The following is a 21071-nucleotide window of genomic DNA, read 5'->3' as shown; positions in this document are numbered from 1 at the left end:
ACGAATCTCATTAAATTACCAGCATGCTGGAAACAATGCAACTACCAGCTTCAAATACCAGTCTTGAGGAAGCGAAGATGTTCTCCTGAAACTCAACTTTCCTTGTTGAAATTTTCATCGATGCAGTTTGCCTTAAGATAGCAGTGAATTTTGGAGATGGTTTTTCCTGGCAAATGTAATGAAGAAGAAATTTTAGGCTCTACTGACCAAGCATTCGATTGCGTTCTCGTTTGAAAGCGACAGGTCCCTTTTGCCCAGGATAAACAGAAAGAAAAGTTTATAATGAGAATAAAATGAAAGGAAACGCGAGTTTTTATCCAAAAACTGCGATTTTGACTTTGGATAGCGCAAAGTGAATGCTTCAGGAAGGTATGATGAGTTAAGCTATTTGCGGATAATTTACAACTTCTTTCCTAGGTTAGTTTTCATTGAGAAGGCTGTAACTGTCGTACAAATTCATTTGCGGCTTTCGCAGAAAGTGTACTTTTTTTTTTGCGTTTTAGGATTGTATATAATATTTCTTCAACAATCTTCTTCAAAAATGAGAATCTACCAATTACATTTACAGCGAAGTCACCGATTAAATGAAAATTTTGTCGTAACTCTTTTATGAGATAATTGCAAAGTTATAATTTTTGATCCATCCGTGTTTAGTGCTTATTTCTAACCACGTGTTACTCGTTATCATTATGACGTCTAAGTAACAAAAATTCTTCGTGACACCTTTTATACTTTTTAATCCATCCATTCTGCGTTTCATGCTACGGATTATCATTATAGTTTCTTGGTAAAAAATTGCTTCTTTCTATCTATTACGATTGCTAATCCAATCCATTATATAATTCCATACTAACTTCATACCTTATTATGCATCCATTCATGCGTTTCGTACTACACGTTGTCATTATAACTTCAAGTTATAAAAGTTATAAAGTGCTTCAGGCTAACAAATATTTTTAAAAAATTAATTTATGAAACAAAATTGTATTCATATAATTATTATCTCCAAACATAAAACGCGTGCTACTTAAAATCCTTTCCAGCAAAACATTGCATAATTTACATTACTTGTCTTGATACGATAGTTAAACATAGGCTAATTGCCATAGATGAAAGAGTTCGCTTTATGAGCTTTAGGCGTTATAACTCAAACGTAGCACTAAGTACCTATGAAGCAATTTCTCTTAAAAAGCTTTCTATTTAAGTTGCTTTACGAACATCCCAACAGTGGCCAAGTGGCAAGACTACTGAATACTGATAGTTTGGCTCAGGTTCATATCCCAGAGAATGAACTGGCTAAGGGGAGGTTTCATGGTTTTTCCATGCATAACTTGAATAAGATCTGATTTCCCTTATTTGAATTGTCGCACATCTCTTGCATATATTACCGGTTACAGTTCTTTGAAGAACTTTGTCATAAGAGTACCTATTAACCTTACTTATCTGTCAAATGACCTACTAAAATTAAATTCTTTGAAAGCTTTCACTTTCTCCACTTCTAAGCGCTTACAAAATGTTCTAACACGAAAACGAAAGTTGACCCAAATAGTCAACAAAGACTGATATTGTTGATTGCCCAAGCTAATTTTACTTGTACTTAAAATGAATGTTATTATGAAACATAAACAAAGCTGTTTATTAAGGAAAACGATGCTTTCTTAAGTATATTTTCTAAAAACCAGCATCTGTAAGGTGACTATCAAGTTTTCCTTTTTCTTTCTTGTATTCTGTAATCTATCACTCTACTGATGAAGGCTTTCCGTTTAATTCAGTTTTTCGTTCAGATTCTATTTAATTTATTAGAAAAGCTGATGGATTCGTTGCAGTACATGCTCCACTTCAGTTTTATACCAAGTATTAGAGACGTGGCTAAAGAACTGAGCTACTGTGGGAGTAATGGGAAGGCGTAAGAGCTTACACAGGATTATCTGTAATAATACTTTTCAAATATTGATCAACAATTTACTTTTTAAGCTTCTATCAAAGATTTCATAAATATATAAATTTTGGATGGAGATATTTACGTTAATTATTAGGTTACTTCAAAATTTTATTAGTATTTCTTTTAATTCTAAAATTACTATTTATTTTGCCATTTCACATTTATTTCAGCAAATTTTGCATGCTAAAAATGCATACAAGTAAGTTTATGTAATTAATTGGTATAAAACTGAAGTGGAGCATATACTGCATTTTAAAGTTATGTTGCAATTATCTGTGTCTTCCAGAAGAAGAATATGCCCTGTAAATAATTTATAATTATTATCGTTGCACTTAATTAGGCAAGCCAGATACTTGAATCTAATGAGCAAATAGCCAAACTTCATCTGTCATTTAACCATCTTATCATCGACACCGTTACCCAGTGTGCACCACACGGTGCGGCCGATATTACTTTTGCATAGAAGGGGCACAAACAGTCTCAAACCTATTCGAACTCGCAAACCCTGAAGTTCAGACTAGCAGGTAGCCTCCGTTAACAACTACACCAATCAATTTTAATTACCATAGAGACACAACGAACTACTTAGCTTTTCTTGTCTCCAAACGTCTACGAAGCTCAGAGCAAAAACGCAGTTCTTCATCCAATAATAGCAAGATAAGCTTTTGTAATTTTTCGCCATCCGATTAGTATGATAGTCACAGGATACTTTTTCTATGTTTAAGAATTAGCCTTCAAATCCTGTTGAAGAAGGGAATTTTTTTTGGCTGTAATTCTAAGCGGATTAGAGATACTTAACATCTGTCAATCTGAGAGTTCTTTTCAGAATTTAATGGCAGCAGAAGAGCAGGAGAAACCATCGATTTGGATTTGTTTTTTGATTTCTCGATAAAGGTTGGAACTAAGTTGGAAAGAATTACAAAATGACCAGCAGTAACCGCTCAATATATACGATGCGTAAGACATACAACCCTTTAATCTCACTAAAACTTATGATGCATTGTTTGCATTTTAAGGATCTATAATGAACAATAACAATAATAAAACGTACGTAAGCATCGAAAGCTCGTTTATTATTCGTAATGTTGCGATTAATCTTCTCAAAACGAAATGTGATTAAGCTGGTCGGTCGATAAATGATTTCAGAAATACGATCAATTTAATTGTGAATCCGACATCGGAAATGTTTGTAAATGACAACTTACTCTAGAAAAAATCGTACAGTATCATACTTTCTTTACCAATCTCTCTCGTTCATATTGTTTACTGATACTGATTTGTTGATCAATAAGCGCTTTTTCTCCTTAAATTATGCTGAAAAATAGAACGTAAATTTTCATCTGCGCTAAGGCTCACTCCATGAAAAGCCGAAACTTAACCTGTAATGTTTATTTTAATTAATATTTTAATGTTATATCTTTCTTACAGTTCTGCTTTTCACCATCTCTACTTGAAGGGCAAATTAAATGAATTTAAATAATTCGAATTGAAGTTAAATGAAAGACCATAGGAAACTTCTGCCAGGAATGCTGTAACTCTCAGATTCTGATACCTACTGTAATATTGTAGCGATTTTGGGTTATTTTTGGCTTCCAGCTTTGCTTTTTGTTACGTTAGGAAGCGAATTAGCATAACAGCTAGGATCTTAGACTCTACTTTGTATTTGCTAAATAAATGGTTGAAACATTGTTCATTATCAGCCAGCAAGAAGGGAATGTCTAGTTTCTATCACGCACTTTAGTTTCTTGTACGTTACAAAGCACAAATAAATGCTTCAGTTAATTGTTGCGAGTAATTCTAATTACTTTGTGTTGTCGGATTCTAAATTAGAGACAAAATGCGAATTGGTCTGACAATATAGAGAGTTTACCCAGTGTTTAGATTAAGGTTTAACTTTACTAGCTCTCAGTGTTGGAGAACTAAAAATCCAAAAGTAAATATTTGGACAAGTATGATTAATCGCGTAAATCTGATATTTTGTAATTTAATCGAGCTATGCCTAAGTTAGATCATCTAAAATTCCAAGATACACTAGAATATACAGTTAACTGAAACAAAGTTTAAATTATTAATTATCTTCAGAATTAAATTATTAATACAACCTACGCTTGTACTACGTAAGACTGTGGATAATTGAAAATATGAACATTTTATTTTGATATCTATAGAAATTGCGGAGTGAAAAGATTGTTTTATCATTCAGTTACACATTCCTATAAATGATTAGGATAAAGGATGGTGTTTCCATTGAATTATTACTGGCTGAGATTAGCACTGTACTTTCAAACAAAAAGCAATAACCATTTCAAAGTTATTAAACAAGTTTAATTAATATTTAATTATATATTACTTAACTTGTAGACAATGCATCATTGTGTTTAAGAGCATTATGTTTCCTCATTAGTTTGTCAAGAAATAAAACAAACTGCTTTTATCCTTAATCAATCAAGAAATCAGTGGGGTGTGTAATTAACTGAGATGCCATAATCATTTCGGGTTTCTAAATGTTTACAATTTAGCAAAGAAAATTATTACCAAGCAGTTTAGCTTTCTAACTGACGGCAAATTACTGAATGTCAGCAACTTAAAAGGAAATATTCCTTAATTTCATTTCAGCTCATACTGTCAACATGTGAATCAAAATATTCTTTTCATTAACCTTAATGAGCTAGTACAACAAATTTCTCGTCCAGGAAATGAAAATGTTATATTTTGGGTCTCATTCGAGGATGAAAGTATAAGGAATTACCGCATTTCCCAGTATCTACTCTAGAGCTAAGTGGTGCTTAGCAAATCCATATGACAGCTGGAAAATTCGTGGTTCGAAATCCCGGCGAGGGCAAAATTATATTTTCTCAATTCTTGCTTCGAAAATTATAATAGTCTTGTCAGTACAGCCTGGATTAAAATGTAGGGGACAATAATTCATCGTTATTTCTATTTTATTAACTGAATCTCCTGTATGCTCCCAGTCCCCCTTTAAATAGGGACGAATCTAAAGCATTACTGCATTCCCCATTTAATTCTCTTGCGGCGTAAGTAATCAGCACACCCAGTTGGCGACACCGGGTTGGCACCGGAAAAGACACAGTTGATTTTTACTTCCTTGTACCAGGATTTAGAAGAGAAGGGCTAGTTCATAGAGCTTTTCCTCCTGAAACAACGGAAGTGAGGACTAATGATGTAATCATGTTGACACTGACTACAAAGACGCAATTCGCAGCAAATAAATTAACGTTTTAAATTTGAAAAAACAGCCTTAAAAAAACTGTACTCGAAAAATAGCTATAATCTACAACAGAAGATATTACTGTATGCATTTCAAACGTTTAAAAAGTTAATAACACTTATTTATTAATTTGAAAATAATAGATAAAATAAGTTACAATTTCGTTTTCGTTAAAAGCTGTAGGTTTTTTGCCCTGTACCTTTATTATTAAATCATGAAGAAGAAAACTATGGCATTTATTATCTTTTCTTCATCTGCATACTAAGAGAATTTTATTGCTCTTTCTAAAATAAGTATGATAACAGCCTTTTAAAGTTAGGCAAGAAAAAAAAAAACCTTAGTTTCGCGTACAATATATAAGTCAATACAATATATATGTCATTTTTTTCCTTCAGCTAATGAAGAAGAATTTATGTTTGATTGTTCTTGAAATCGATAGTTTTATTCAAAATTTAATCCAATCTAAGATCTTGCTGACCTAATTAAAAATTTTACATAAATTCCGATTTGATATAATATCTGCTATTTCACATCTATACACATACATTAAATTTAAATAAATGCAAAATCGTTGTCTTAAGTTTGACAAAACAAGTTTGCTCACAGCTCCTAAAGAGACTAATTTAGTCTTTCAGGAATAGGCAAAGGAGGAAGGTCTTTTTTATGCGAAATTACTTTGATGTTTTATACGATTATAAATTACATAAATGTCGAGCTAGTTTTGTTTTTCACAAATTATCAATGTATTCTTGTTTATTTTTACAGTTAGGGCATTCAGCAATATCTACATCATCATTTGTGATTTCTATTTTAAAATCATTCGTATCTGATTTATTATTAATATCATCATTTTCGTAATCGGCCACAAAATGAATTTTCTTCAGCTTCAATTCATGTAGTCTTTCAAAAGCCCTCTACATTATTTTTATTTTCGTGGCTCAATATTGGATTTTAACAGCGTCTTTTGCGACAATCCAAGCAAGCGATTTTTCATGTCATCTTCACAATTACTGCATAGAAAATGTTCCCTGTAAATTTTTGCGTTCTTTTCATTAATAGAATCCTCTCTTCAACACGTGCATTCATTTTTTTTTCGCCAAAAGCAAACTGTTTTTTTGGAAAAGTATGAAATACAATATCCTTATCTTTCTCATTTCCATGACTTTTATGGCACTTGGCTACAGTTCAAGAAGACATATTACATAAACGATACTTTACAACAGTAGTCTCAAACTTACACTGCACACGAGCCAATGCGTAATTTGAAAACAACCGACGGGCAGGAATTAAAAGGAAAAAAAATCTGATGTGTACACTACATGACTTCCTTGTACGGAATATTAAATTTTACGCATTTTTTGCTGCATTTCATTTAAATTTATTTCATAGAATTTCATTAGAAGTGTATTTTCCTAGAATTTCATTAGAAGTGTATTTCTAATTCAATTAATTTAGTTCTCATTTCGCGACAAGGCCAAAATACAAAAAACCTCAAAATGTCTTCATTAAAAATTTAAAATTATAGAAAAATATAAAACGTCAAATATAGTTTAAACAGTTAAAAAACAATTTTTACAGTTGAAATTAGAGTTTCTACGCAAACACAAGCAATTCGGCCAGCGGACAAGAAGGCACATTTATCGGTGCACAAAAGTGAGCGCCAAAAAAAATGTGACTTTTTTATATTAAAAAAATGCATATTAAAGTCTCTGAACACTGGTAGTTCCGACACGATTTGATTCCAGGCGAACTGGCTGGTTGTATGGGCGTTTTCGTGGTTTTCCCCTTGTGTAATATGTATACATTAGAAAGTCCTCCACGAAAGCATTCCTCCCCTTAAGCAGACAGCCCTAATGTGCTTTGCTTTAAAATCAGTAAACGAAACCTTAGAAAGTTCTCCACGAAGCCATCCCTCTCCTTAAGCAGATAGCCCTAGTGTGCTTTACCTATGTTAATATCTGGATACAGCTAACATTCATATTTATGCTTTTATAGAACCTAATATGTCACATATAACAAGGTAAAGTTTATATTCATTACATTTTTACTGACAGTATGAATTTGTAAAGCCTGTAATCGGCTCAAATGTCGTGTTACATTTTCGACGCAAATGTTCTCACGAATCTTGCGTATTTGAATCGAAACTTGTCGAAGATCAAAAAGGCAGTTTTTATGAGATCTGACATTCATTATCATATTTCGATGGAAAATGAAACTTTTTTTATCAACATCTAGAACGCACAACCTAAATTACACATTTCTTACATCCAGTTACGTAAGTAAGAATTCATTACACGTGAGACCTTGGAAATCAGGTTAAAATGAAATATTTATGCGACCAAGAATCACAAGTGAAAAGTAGTATCACTCTTAAAATCATATTTCTTTTTTTTTATTATTTGATTGTAAAACAGCAAGTTGCCAAGGCCAAAGTTTCGACTTCTTTTTTAAAAGTCTGTTATTACGCATATGAAAAAAGTTGAAAATAACTGTAAAAATACAAATGGCACTTTTAAGGAATGTAGTCCTGCGATTTTTTTTTTTTTTTTTTAAATTTAATTTCCTTTTGCACATTTCATTATCTCGTAGTTTTAAATGCTAGTTACCCGGGTCAATACAGGGAGTGATGTTCTCGCTAATTTCAAAATCACTGCAATTGAAACAAACCCGAGAAACGGGAACTTCCCATATCAGCCATGTAATTTTGTTAATAGAAAAATACTGTTGATTGTTTTCGGTATTTTCATACAAATTAAATTTATAAGAAGGAACTGAAAAATAATATCGTATTTTATTCATGAAATTTAAATAAATAATTTTATAATGTATTTAAATTTCGAATCAATGATAGAATAACCCTCATTATAAATGACATTTTTCACCCATTGGGCAACTTTTCAATTTTGAATCTGTAGAACAAAAATGGTTTACGATGAAACAATCTGGAAATTCCGTCTTTGACTTCCTTCCCATTTCGAAATTTTTCCACTCAAAAACTGCAATTGCCTGAATAAATGGTAATGAAAAAACAGATATCAGGCAAATTAAGTATGTGAAATAATATGCAACAGCCTAATTATTTGATTTTATTCCAAGCAGAATGACACCATTCCTATTAACAAGGACTGGATGCTTCTCAATCAAAGCAATATTTACTCAATTATTTTTTGGCAGTGAACATCTTCAGTTGTACTTTAATCTAGTTCTAGCATCTCAAAATGGATTATGCCCCAAGTATTATGGTAAGCCTGATTTTGAAGTAGCTAATGAAGTTTGACTGGAAGGGATCCGTTGTCTTTCATATTTAAGCTTGTCAGAAAAAAATTCTCATCTACAGTCACCACACGATCAAAAAGGCTTCTCCGTTGCGTCGTTTCAGTAACAAATTAGCTCTTTTTTTCTTCAACCATATGGAGCCTAAGTGCCTCCTCTGTTAATTTTACCAGTCTACTTTACATGCTTTCATGAAAGTTCAGTCAGGGTCTTAAGTTTATCTTAACACCCTGACTGTATCCGATAACACTTCGATTGTTCGACAAGGATTCTCTTCCACTTCTACAAGTAAAAGAAAAGACATTTTCTAGAGACACTGATATTCCAGAAGAAAGGAAATCACGAATATCAAAATTAGCTGACCTGAACCTAGAAAACCGCTTTTTCCGTTTACAGATATATAAATCGGTTGGATAAACACAATTTTTTTTACAATTTTATTAGCTTACAGCCTTTCCGAAGCTCGAATAATAATGCAGTGTCAATACCCAGCTCTAATTTTCGACTTGATATTTCGAGCACAGATGTTATGAAAATGAAACTGACCTGTTACACAAAAGAAGTCACTTGCAAAAATATCTTGCTTAACTTCGGCACACGCAGTCAACTGATGAGTATTAAACAAATGTTGATAACCGCAAATATGACATTGTTTTCCTAATAAATGAAAATTCTCATGAAGACAACACATGACTTCCTTGTACGGCCTATTAAATTATACACATTTCTGCTACATTTCATTTAAACTTTTATCTCCTCGAATTTCATTATAGATATATTTCTCATTCAATGAATTCAGTTTTCACGTCACGGCAAGTGTTATGAAGTATGAGATACTATAGGTTAAAAGAGTTAGTTGATTCTTGTAACTCAACGTGTTAAGACGTGTATATATAAAACTTAAAACACCTTCATTAAAAATAGTAAAATACAGAAAAACATAAAACCCCAAATACAGTTAAAACAGTTAAAGAAACCATTTTTACAATTAGATTTAAAGTTTCTATGCAAAAACAAGAAATTCGGCCAGCGAGCAAGATTACAGATTTTTCGATGCACAAAACTGAAAGCTTACTTTTGCTCCCACTCGACATAAAAACACTAAAGGTGCAGAAACTGACTTAATTCACAACTCTACTTCTGATTTAATTTACTATTCTACTAAGAGTTTTCAGATTTAAACAAATGGCGGCTTCTTTAGGCTTAGTGGGACTTAAACAACTTTTAAATTGTTGATAATTCTACAACTATTGCATGCAGATTAACTAAAGGCGTAAAACCCTTAACAGGAAGATAAGAAAAACATAATTCAATCATTTTTAAAGCAAAAATGTACAGTTTATACACATATATACTATATATAAGTTTATTTACTAAAGAAATATTGATTATATTATCTTCTAATATAAATTTAGTAGAATGTATCAAAATGAAGGAACCCAGAAGTAGGAAACTTAATTCCGAAAATTGTTTTTAAAAGGAATATTTATGTAAACCATGAAAAAAAACTTTTTAAGGAGACTTGAATTTAACTGGGTCCTACTTCTGGGTTCCCTCATTTCTATACATTCCACTAAATTTATATTAGGAGATAATATAATCAATATTTTTTAGTAAATAAATTATTATTATCTTACTTTGCAGCTATTGCGCAAGTATTAGAAAAACTTGTTTTCGATTTCAATGAATTTTAGTTCATTCAATATACTATATATATATAATAAGGAGACCGGAAAGTAATGTCTTTTCTGCGCATTTCGACAACAACATGCTAAGGGCAGAAGTGGAAGCAAATCCATGTGAAACACTCTTAACCAACCTTGGTCGACCATCCAAGAACATTTAAAGCAGAATGGAAAAATAAGCAAAGCAAGTGTTTGAGTCCCCCATAATCTGTCCGAAAAGAACAAAGTCAACCTATCCATCACATGTAACGTATTGCTTCAACGGTACCATACAGAAACATTTTTTGATCGTTTGATTAGTGGATACAAAAAAAAAAAAATAAGTCCTATATGATAATCCAAAACTCAAAAGGCAGTTTTAATAGGAGTTACAAAGGGTTTACATCCCGAAAAGGCGCTTCTAGGTATTTGATGGAGTATTCGCGGAATTGTTCATTTTGAATTGCTGAAACCTGAAAAAACAGTTAATGTAGACCTTTATTATAAACAATTGGATCTAGTGAACCAATCTTTAATCGAAAAATATCTGGTGATTGTCAACAGAAAAAGCGTCATTCTGCAACACGACAATGCAAGACCGCACTGTGCAAGAAGAACACTGGAAAAATATAATGAATTGGGGTGTGAGGTACTGCCTCACTCACCATATTCACCTGATATCGCACCCTCGGATTTCCATTTATTCCGATCCCTACAACATTTTCTTAGTGACAAAAAATTTGAAAATTTGGATGATGGCCAAAATGCCATCTCGAGATATTTTACTCAAAAACCAATTGAATTAACTTTATCGGTCTGGGTTTGAAATCGGCATACTAGATGGCCAAAGGTTCCTGATAACGAAGATGATTATATTATTGATAAAAAATAAAAACTTGTTACAAACGCAACCTCCAATTAACTTTCAGCAATTTAGGATCTTTCCCCTAGACCAGTACCTTCGAGAATATTCTAGCCTATCACATAACCGCTACTGTAAATACTGAGTGCGCGCTATTTGGGATCAGAAGCTTCTCTCTCCCTGTGCTGTTAAGACCTACGCTGCTGCTCCCATCTTTCTTTCCTCTATGACGCAGTAAATTTAAAATTATCTTATTTAGTAATGAATAGTGATCTGCTTCTGAAACTGAATTAAAGTTTTAAACTTAATATTAAGCCAAGAAAAATCCTACTTTCGTATTGATTTTAGATAAAAGTCTACCGATTTCGAAGGAGATCAAACACAAATCTCTCTTCTTCAGGAGCAAATCTAACTGTGTTTGATAACCCGCGAAAGCAACACAGTTTTATTCAAAATCTGCCCCAGACTAAAAGTAGTTTTTTTTTTTCCTACTTTTTAATTTTGCATTGCCGTTTCTCTTTCATTTTAAGCAAATTTATTTTTTCTGTTTCAGACAGAGCCTACGTAATCTAGAACGCACTTAATCCATCTCTATAAATATGGAGTTCACTGTAAATATACGAGAAATTCTGTTTTATAATACCCCTTCCGATTACTTAATGTAATTTTATCAACGTCAGACAATTACGAAAATGTATTTTAATAGCGGAAAGAGCTGTTACCGTTCTTAAAATCATTCCGTTTACCTGGCTAAAAATTAAATTAAAGAGGTTTGTACCGCCATCTATGGAATTAACGCCTCATTCTAAAATTTAGAATTACGTACTCATTATTTCTTTTATCATAATTATGTTAGTGCAGTTTCATTCTTCTGCCATCATTAATTTCACTTCCAAATGCTATATTTTTCTTAATTTATTTACGTATATACTATATGCTATTTTAATCATTTAACACACTGGTTGAAATTCAGAAAATAAATGCAAGTTATTTCGACTAATGTTTGTCAGAGATGCAACAAGTTTTTCAGTTCAGGAATAAAGAACAAATGAATGTGCTTTCAAAGACGTAACAGAATCACTTTTAGAGTTACAATAGACTTTGATGTCTGATTAAAAGAAGGCCATTTTTGGTTCCGCTTCAACTTACAGGACACTAGAGAAGAAAAGTTAGATGCATAATTCATTTTTTATCTTCAATTGCAATTCTGGCAAGAATTGTATCACTGCTAAATCCAATAAGTGGTTTGCTGGGTGCAGTTCACTTGATTTCCTGTGTCTGGTTATTATTTCCCTGGTATAGAAAGGACGCATCTCTGTATTACGAGTTCTCTGCCTCCAACCCAGCTATGATCGGTTACGCTCGCCAGGATAAAAAAACATGTCAGCAGTGAATTTGAGAAAAGTTTTCAGTCTGTGAAGAAAAGCGCTTAAATTAAAATATAAAATAATTCTGTAATTCATTCACTTCTGTAAGATACAATTGCAATTATAACCTATTACTTTAGAATAGGCACCTCAGCGTCATTTTTCCACAGCTTAATTCGTTACCCGTGGTAAAGACAACTGTTGCAAGTGGCCGAGTTCCTTAACTGTTTTTTTTTTTTTTTTTTTTTTTTTTTTTTTTCACTTCTTCATTTCCGTTTAATTCGTGGAAGGCGTGTGAAGAATAGGCTGACTTGAATTATAGCTTCAAATGAGCTGGAAAAAAAAAAAAAAAAACGCTAAGCATTTGATAACGACACTCATTACGATCGAAAATGAGTGAGATAAAAAGACCTTAAACTGCGTATTTTAAAGTAACAGATTTAGGGAATATTATTTAAGGAAACGAAAGTTTAATTGTTAATTATTCTATTACAATATTAATATTCTTAGTGCTATTCTATATTTTGAATGCAATATTTATTATTTTGCTATTACATGGGTAAACATTTTCATTACATCAATAATTGCTTGAAATAGCAGTAACTATAGCAATAATTATTTCTTTAATAGCTATTTGTTTAAAATACCTTTTCTGGTTTTGCTATCAATTTGTTAGTATATTTTATCAAAAATAAAATTATTTTCATTTTTTCTCAAATGATTTTAATAAATGAAATACGTTAGTTTTACTTTGTGTTATTTATACTAATGTCGTAGCTCCCTGATTAAGTGGGCTTAAGAAATACTTTTGTCTAAAATAAATTGCAAAGCAAGATCTTACGAATCTTAACAACACTAAACACACTTAACAACACAACAAACTGGCATAACTAAAGACGGCAATTTTGCCTTTTTTTTTTTTTTTTTTTTTTTTTGTATGTGTGTATGTGGTCTTTAACAGGTCGCAAATCCTGTAAATGTGAAGAAATTATTTTGTCTGAAATTTAATTTTTTCATATTATTTAATATATTTAGATTTTTCTGGCGATGTCATATCAAAAAGAGCCCGCCAAAGCAAATTGGAATCCTAAAATTAACAAAAACGAATCATTTTTATAGATTAAAATTTTTTAGACTGTCATGTATAGATTATATGCTTCACAATACTTCTTTATTACTTTCCGCAATGCTTTGCAGTCGCCTCAGCATCAAAATGTCTGCAGGTGTAGCATTTATTTGCTTTCAGAATGCAAAAATACTCCTTTATATCTCGGGTAAAATTCCTCTGTGCCCTATACAGAATTCAAGACAGCACACCTTTTTATAAGATTAAATAAACTCAATTTCGCAACTGCAAAATTCAACTGTCGCATATGGAAATTTAAATAAAAATTACACATTCTTTATATTACTTACATTGAATAAAAATCATCTATTTTAACTCGCTTGAGCGATTTGCGAAGTATTAGCATTAGTGCTGCCATCTCTTGTCCGTTGGTCAATACTTTCTATATGTCGATGATATGTAGGTAAACTCTTTTTAATAATTTTCATACCTAATACCCACTTTAAGTATTAGTATAGAAATGATAAGTAAAACCCTTTCCTTGGAATTTTAGCTATTTACATACTGAAAACATAGAGAAGATTTGGAAAATAAGAGGTGGAATAAGATTTGAAGATATGAAGTGCGACAGTTTGGACATCATATATTGAAATTTTATTAACACATTTCTAAAATATTGTTTTAATGCACTTATTACTGCTTCTAAGAATTTGATACACGTCTTAAAGTGTATACAGAATCAAATGTTTTGTTTTATTGTGCATATTGTAACAACTACACATTGCTTCTTGTTGCTGGAATATGTAAGAAAAAATTACAGACGCTTCCCTTAAATTATATAATAAATAATACGAGTACCTCAAAATATTCATTAATTAATTTATGACTGAAAGTATATGAATTTAGAACGCGGCAGGGAACAATCTGGTATACCCTGGGAGAAAAGATATTTTGAAAAAATGCAGCCGTCTCTTATGGTCTAACGTGGAAAGATATTTGCATGTAAGCATTCCATACTGCATTGCACACACCGTGAGAAGTCCATCTTTGTTACTGTTAGAAGCGCGAATGACACTGGCCGGTAATTTTCTCTCGTCTCTTTGGAAACTTAAAATTTTTAAAATACACTCTATTACAGAAAAAGAGAGAGAGAGAGATCCACTCATCTAGCCAAGTGGTTTGAAGTTCCTAAACTTAAGTATACACCTTAGCCAAGCATAAAAATTATCAGAAATTCATTACAAACAAATGCACAGAGCATGTTGAAAACGTTCAGTAAATGCGAATCCCAAAGCTCGATTAAGGCGCAACGTTCGGTCACTGTACCAATTTGGGCACCTCATACAGAAGTGCTGTTTGCATTATCAAATAAAGATGCCCCTAAAAACATACCCAAGTGACGGTACACTCAACTGATCAAGTTTTATAAAGATCGCCTGCTCACTTTTAGAAAGCGAAATGGCCATACCAATTAATCGCCCAGTATAAGAATCAAAGCCATGATGCAGTCAGGTGAGGTTGTTACTAATGGTTCCAGTGGGCATCCATAACTATCAAGAAATCCATAACTATCAAGGAGGTATCATGAAATCTCAGATAATAAATTCCAGGTAGAATCGTGCGCCAGGAAAAACTGCTTTAAATGCATTGACATCTTCGCAGTTTGCCATCTAGAATTGCTTGGCCACAACTTCCCGATGTATGGTGTCACAGACCATTGTTGCAAGAAGTTAGATAAATACTGAACTCCACTGGCTGCGTACGTTATGAAGTTCGCCACAAACTGCAAGGTACGGAAATAATTCTTACTGTTGCATCACAGGCTACGAATATCGGAATGCATCGACTCGAGTCATATCATATTCGATTACAAATCACAGTCTTAACTTGGCTCGAATAACGGAAGAATTCGTTTAACCCTTCAATGCATGATTTTTTATATTTTTACCAAACACTTTTTTTTCATAAATCATCATTTTTTTTAAATAAATATGGAAAAATATTTAAAAAATTGTTTAACATTTTTTATTAGTTATTTTTTTAATTTTTAGGTTTGATGCATATATGTATCGTCATGCATTTAGCAATAAAATGTAAATCGTATGAAAAATCATTTACAATAATATAATTAATAAATATTGGTATAAAATACTTAATTATTTATTGTTTTTAGAAGATATTGACTTTGATTGAAATTTTATTAAATTGAATTCTAATTAATCATGTTCAAAATTTATACAAAATTAAAATTTTGTTGAAAATTTAAATTAAAACTTTAAATAAAAATTACGTATCAAATATATTGTACATGTATATTTATCGTGCAGTTTAAGTTGTATGGAAAATTTTGAAACGATTTCAATCGTTATTTAGACATAAAGCTACAGAGCATTTTTCACATCCAATAAATGTTTGGAATTTCCAGTTTGGCATTTTACTAAGAGTGCGATTTTCGTTCCATATGGGAACATGGTGAATTTTATCCCGTTTGATGCAGGTTGGAGGAATGTTTGATGCAGGGTATCTCTATCTTTTCACATTGTAATCATTTTATAAAAGATTAGTCGGTCTTCAATGCTTAGGAACTGAAACCTTTCACACATTTTGCACAATCCAACGGATAGCTCAACTAGACAGACGACGGCAAGTTTTAGCAAATCCTTGGGGTTGGCTCCATTCTACGAGTATATAAACACCCTTTTGTAACAGCAGCCATGCATTTATAACCGCAAGGTGTAAGAACTGGTAAAAATGTCTAATATACCCCTTTCTTGATCTCAGATTTATTTTGTATATTTCTATTTGGTTAACCAAAAAATCTGTTCCCTCCAATATGTTTGTTGTATCGTTTCACAACATCTGGGTAGTCTACAGTAACTGTTTCTTTTTTTTTTTTTTTTTTTTTTTCCCAATCGAATCTGGATATCTGTTCAATGGGGAATTTCTCAGCAAATGTAGACAACAGGAGCACATTCTTATTGTCTTTCCACGCTAAATTACATATTTCAATTCTACCACACTCTGCAACGTATTCAGCGCTTGTTCCCTTCGACTCTTTCTTCAGTATCTCATCTGTAGGGAGTTTGCAACCTGAAACTCTGTTCCTACGCACAGTTCTCAAACAAAGAATGCCCTCGTCAGCTAAAAACTTCATTATTTCAATTGAAGTATAAAAGATGTAGAAAATACAATTTGAAATTTTAATTTCGAGGAATCTCTCTACAAAATCTAATCACATCATTTTCACTGACGTCCAGTTCTGCCTCATTTGTTGAGCGATTGTGAGGTAGATTTTGTTGGCCTGAGTATACCTCAAACTTGTGAGCAAATCCATCAAGTCCACATAAATTTCTGGCAAACGTTGGTCACTGCTTTTCACTATGAAGCGGCATATGTTCATCAAACCTGACATTACCTCATTCAAAGATCCATCATTGGAACTGTCATCTTCGTGACTGTTCACAGTACTATTAACAGCCGGATGATCGGCAATATCCTGTGACCTGTTGCAGTGGCAATGGTATGGCGTATGTCAAAGTCCATTCTTCAGTAAGATAATGCTCGTTCACACGCAGTAAATATCCCCAAAGAATGTCTTCGTAGAGTGTCGCAGTCCTCGCTTACCCTGCAAATCTCCAGATCTGTCCCTAATCAAAACGTATGGAACATATTAGGATCCTGTTACAACTGTCTCGCAACTATGCGAGAAAAAGCTAAGCGATTGAAGAATATCCGGTAGAAAATTCTACAAAACAACATTCGATGTTTATATTAATCAATTATACTGAGTACCTTAACTGCATTGGCATCACGAGCAACTATACATCGCATACGTATGTAAAGGTCATGTCAAACTCGAGGGATGAGGATCGCATGTGGCTCTTGGCTCATCCTGAGAAAATTTTAAAATATGTATGATTATAATAACAGAAACTGGAATTAATCCCCATCTCGATTGTGTGTATACAAGATCTCTCCCCCCCCCCCGGGAGTCGACCGGGAACAATCTCGGCGTTATGGCTAGGTCAATATCTAGACAGACTCGGCTTCTGTGGAAAAATTAAGTCTTCACAGTGAACCATCGTTTATCGGCAGAGACCATAATGAACTTATAATGAAGTATCAATAATGAAATATCAGAATCCCACAGCCAAGTGTCTGCCACTTGGTTGTGAGGGCATTACATGGTCAGATATCGAAGATTGTACTTGGAGGTTTGGCTCCCCTTGGTCAACACTGGGGAACGATCGATGTCTTACTATGTCGTGTTTGTGGTGGATGCGTTGCCGTCCACTTTTCACTTGTGCGCTTTTAACCCGGACTGTGTGAAACAAAAATTGTCTCCCTGGGTTGATCAAGGGGTATGTCTCCTTGGATCGCTTCTAGGGGTTACAGCGATTAACCATGTAAGGCAGCCTCGAGCAAGCCAAGTCTGGATGCCCTTTCCTCCTAGTGCACTGTGTATATACAACATTGGGTGCCAAAAAGGACTCTTGGTAGGGTCTCTTTACAAATATATTATCTCAACCTACGTTGAGAAAGTACCAGTTTATTTACAGATGGAAATAAAAGAAATTCAGTACTCAATTCAGAAAAAATCAGTGAAATTGTAATGTCAGAATTTTATAAATACCTGTCTACATGATTCCCAGAAATCCGCAAATTTGCATAGTAGGCAGTTTACATATTCGTAATGCGTAGTGTGAATAACATGTCTCACTTATGAGGAGGAAAAATTCCCAAAGAGATCCATTTGACAGAAATTCATTTGATTTCTGAAAATTGATAGTACGAATAGCATTCCTCCAAACATCTCAAAGCTCGTCGTTGCAGGAAAAAGATGTCATGTGTCTGTAAAACAGAGGTGTCTATATCTCTTACCAGGATTTCCTTGTGTTCCTGCTATTTTTAAAGAACTATAGTACTAGATAATATTTTCATTTTATAATATTCATATAGTTGCTCAATTTTTAAGTATATCATTAAGTATGAAAATAGCCTTTTTCCCATGTGCTCGCAGCCCACCAGCGGCCGAGCGGTAAAGACGCTGAACACTGGTAGTTCGGTCTGAGGTTCGAATCCCGCAAACGGGTTGGCTGCATGGGCGTTTTCGTGGTTTTCCCCATGTGTAACGTGTATACGAGCCAGTTTCCCTTAGAAAGTCCTCCACGAAAGGCATCCCTCCCTTTAGGCAGATAGCCCTCGTGTTCTTTGCCATAATTAAAATACATACATACATACATACATACCCATGTACTCGCACTATTGTAAAATACCTAATTTGCCCACCTGAAATACTGTGTTTGAAATCCTGTTCTAGACTCATGTTTACTCAAAAAATAGTTTGACTGATTATCAGTTTTAATTAGTGATCTTCTCTTCTCATTGCTCATAAGCAATTTCATCACGATCGAACAATCTTTTTTGCATCGTGAATTTTTTGACATAGAGTATATTTTGAATTATGCTTATTAAATTCATGCTTTTTTGCTAGTCTATTATGACAAAAGATAGGAATTTGTAGAGAAATATCATAAATTATATATTTTGCTATTTTTATTTTAAAAAATCACTAATAAATGCTATTTATTAAGAACATTGGCTATACTTGCCATTTCGATTCTTTAATGAAAGCTTTCGTTCGGTTTTTGTCGGAAAAACATATTACATTGCTTTTTATTATCGTCTAATGCATAGCACTGGTAATATAAGATAATTTTTAAAGAAAGTGTTGTAATAAAACCATCCTGTCCGGTTGGGGAGAAAAAATTACTGTTGATGAATCTAGTAGCACGAATTCCTGGAAAAATCAACTCTAAAGAATGACAACTACATTCTCATTGTTGTGTCACCTTGTGCTTGGCAAGGCACTAAGGCAGGGCTTAAAGATCAAATGAATAATTCGGAAAAACCATCTGGAACAGGCATCTTTACAAAAAAATGGATCTTTTTGAGGGGGAGGTAGGACAAAGACAAAATTTGTGAAACACTTTTATGTGTTGAAAAGCATTTTTTGGCAAAGTGCTTAAATATAGTAAAGCAAAATCTGCAATTAACATGAAGAGTAGTACCGATAAAATATCACAATTTTAACAAGTAGTTAATAACAACAATTTTCAACAGCGATTTGACGCTATAATCAGTTCGCATGAAGTTCATTTCTAAAAATATTCTGGGGAACTTACATGAAACTAGAAATTCCCTGCTAATGTGACCACATTTATATTTCGACTAATTAATATGATCAATTAATGATCACATTTATATTTAGTGTAATTTACATTTATTGACCTGGGAATATGACCAATTAATTAATGATCACATTTATATTTTTAATTTTTCAATTTAATATATATGTGTAATTTAATTCGTGTAAAACATTCATCTACAAAATTGAAGTAGTAAGCAGCATGTGACCTAAAAATGCATGACAATCACAAATGGTGTTTATGTTATGAAAATTACGGATGTTAGGTATCCTCATCGCATGCATTTTTGACAACGAACTAGCAAGTCGTCTATAACTTTTGCAAGTCTTTCATTTCATACCAAGTAAATTTCATTTCTTACAGCAACTTTCAGATTCTTTACGTGCAAAGATGATATGTGACAAATTTTCAGTTCTATAATTATTTTTATATCTAATATACAGTGCACTATTATGCTAATAAGCAATCTTTATTTTCAAATCCTTGCATTAGGATGTTGGTGAATATGCGTCGTCTATTATTCATCTGTTTTCTTATCCGTCGTGGTGACTACATTAAGACTGTTAATTAAAACTCAAATGTAGCCCTGCCTCCCGTAATTTTTAAAGAAATATTTGAAGGAAAGATAGGTTAAATTACATAATAATTATACGTACTTTGCTTGTGTGTTTACAGTCAAACATAATACTCAACAATTAGTATGCTTGAAAATGCTTAAGTGGGATTTGAAAGGTTTCAATAACATATACTGGAAAAGTAAATAAAAGTATTATAAAAATATTGTCCCCATTTAGATGGCTTCAATAATAGTTGTGTAATAAAAGAACATTTAGATATGATATTAACTAATTAATTTTTTTAATTTTATCTCTTTGACCTTTAAAAAATGAAGAGGTAATGTTTCTGGTTTATATTATGCGAAAACCTGAAAAAGCAAACAACAACTACACTAAATCTAAAAATGTTTCCAAATTCCACACATCTGCAAGAAACTAATAAGGTCAACAATGCCTGATTAATTGAATTTGTTGGCAGATGATGATTCAAATCTGAATATAGGAGACATCTAAATAGTATAAAAGCACACCAAATTTATATCAGTGTGTGAGTCATCGTATGTTAGAATGAGTGTCTACTATAAAATTAAGTACAAATCTTACTCTGAACTACTTAGTATGCTTATGCACTAATTTTTGCATTTTCTTAATTCATATATTTAATTAGCATTGTTACAAAATTAAATAATGTCTGTAATAATTGTAATTGAAACAATCGTATTTCAAATTTAACCTCTTTCATAATAACCACGATTGCCTAGTACATATGCATTAGCAAAACATACAATTAAGTGCTTCACAGTATTATTAACAGTAAGGCTGCTATCACACGTCGGTTTGTTTCGGAAGAACAACTGTTTGGAACAATTTTTCTGCTTTTCACAACAGCCAATCATCATAGA

The sequence above is a fragment of the Stegodyphus dumicola genome, chromosome 8 (genome assembly GCF_044657685.1).
Source record: "Stegodyphus dumicola isolate Sdum_Otavi_A_Nest chromosome 8, ASM4465768v1".
Taxonomy (NCBI): domain Eukaryota; kingdom Metazoa; phylum Arthropoda; class Arachnida; order Araneae; family Eresidae; genus Stegodyphus; species Stegodyphus dumicola.
Note: the sequence above shows the minus strand (reverse complement) of the source record.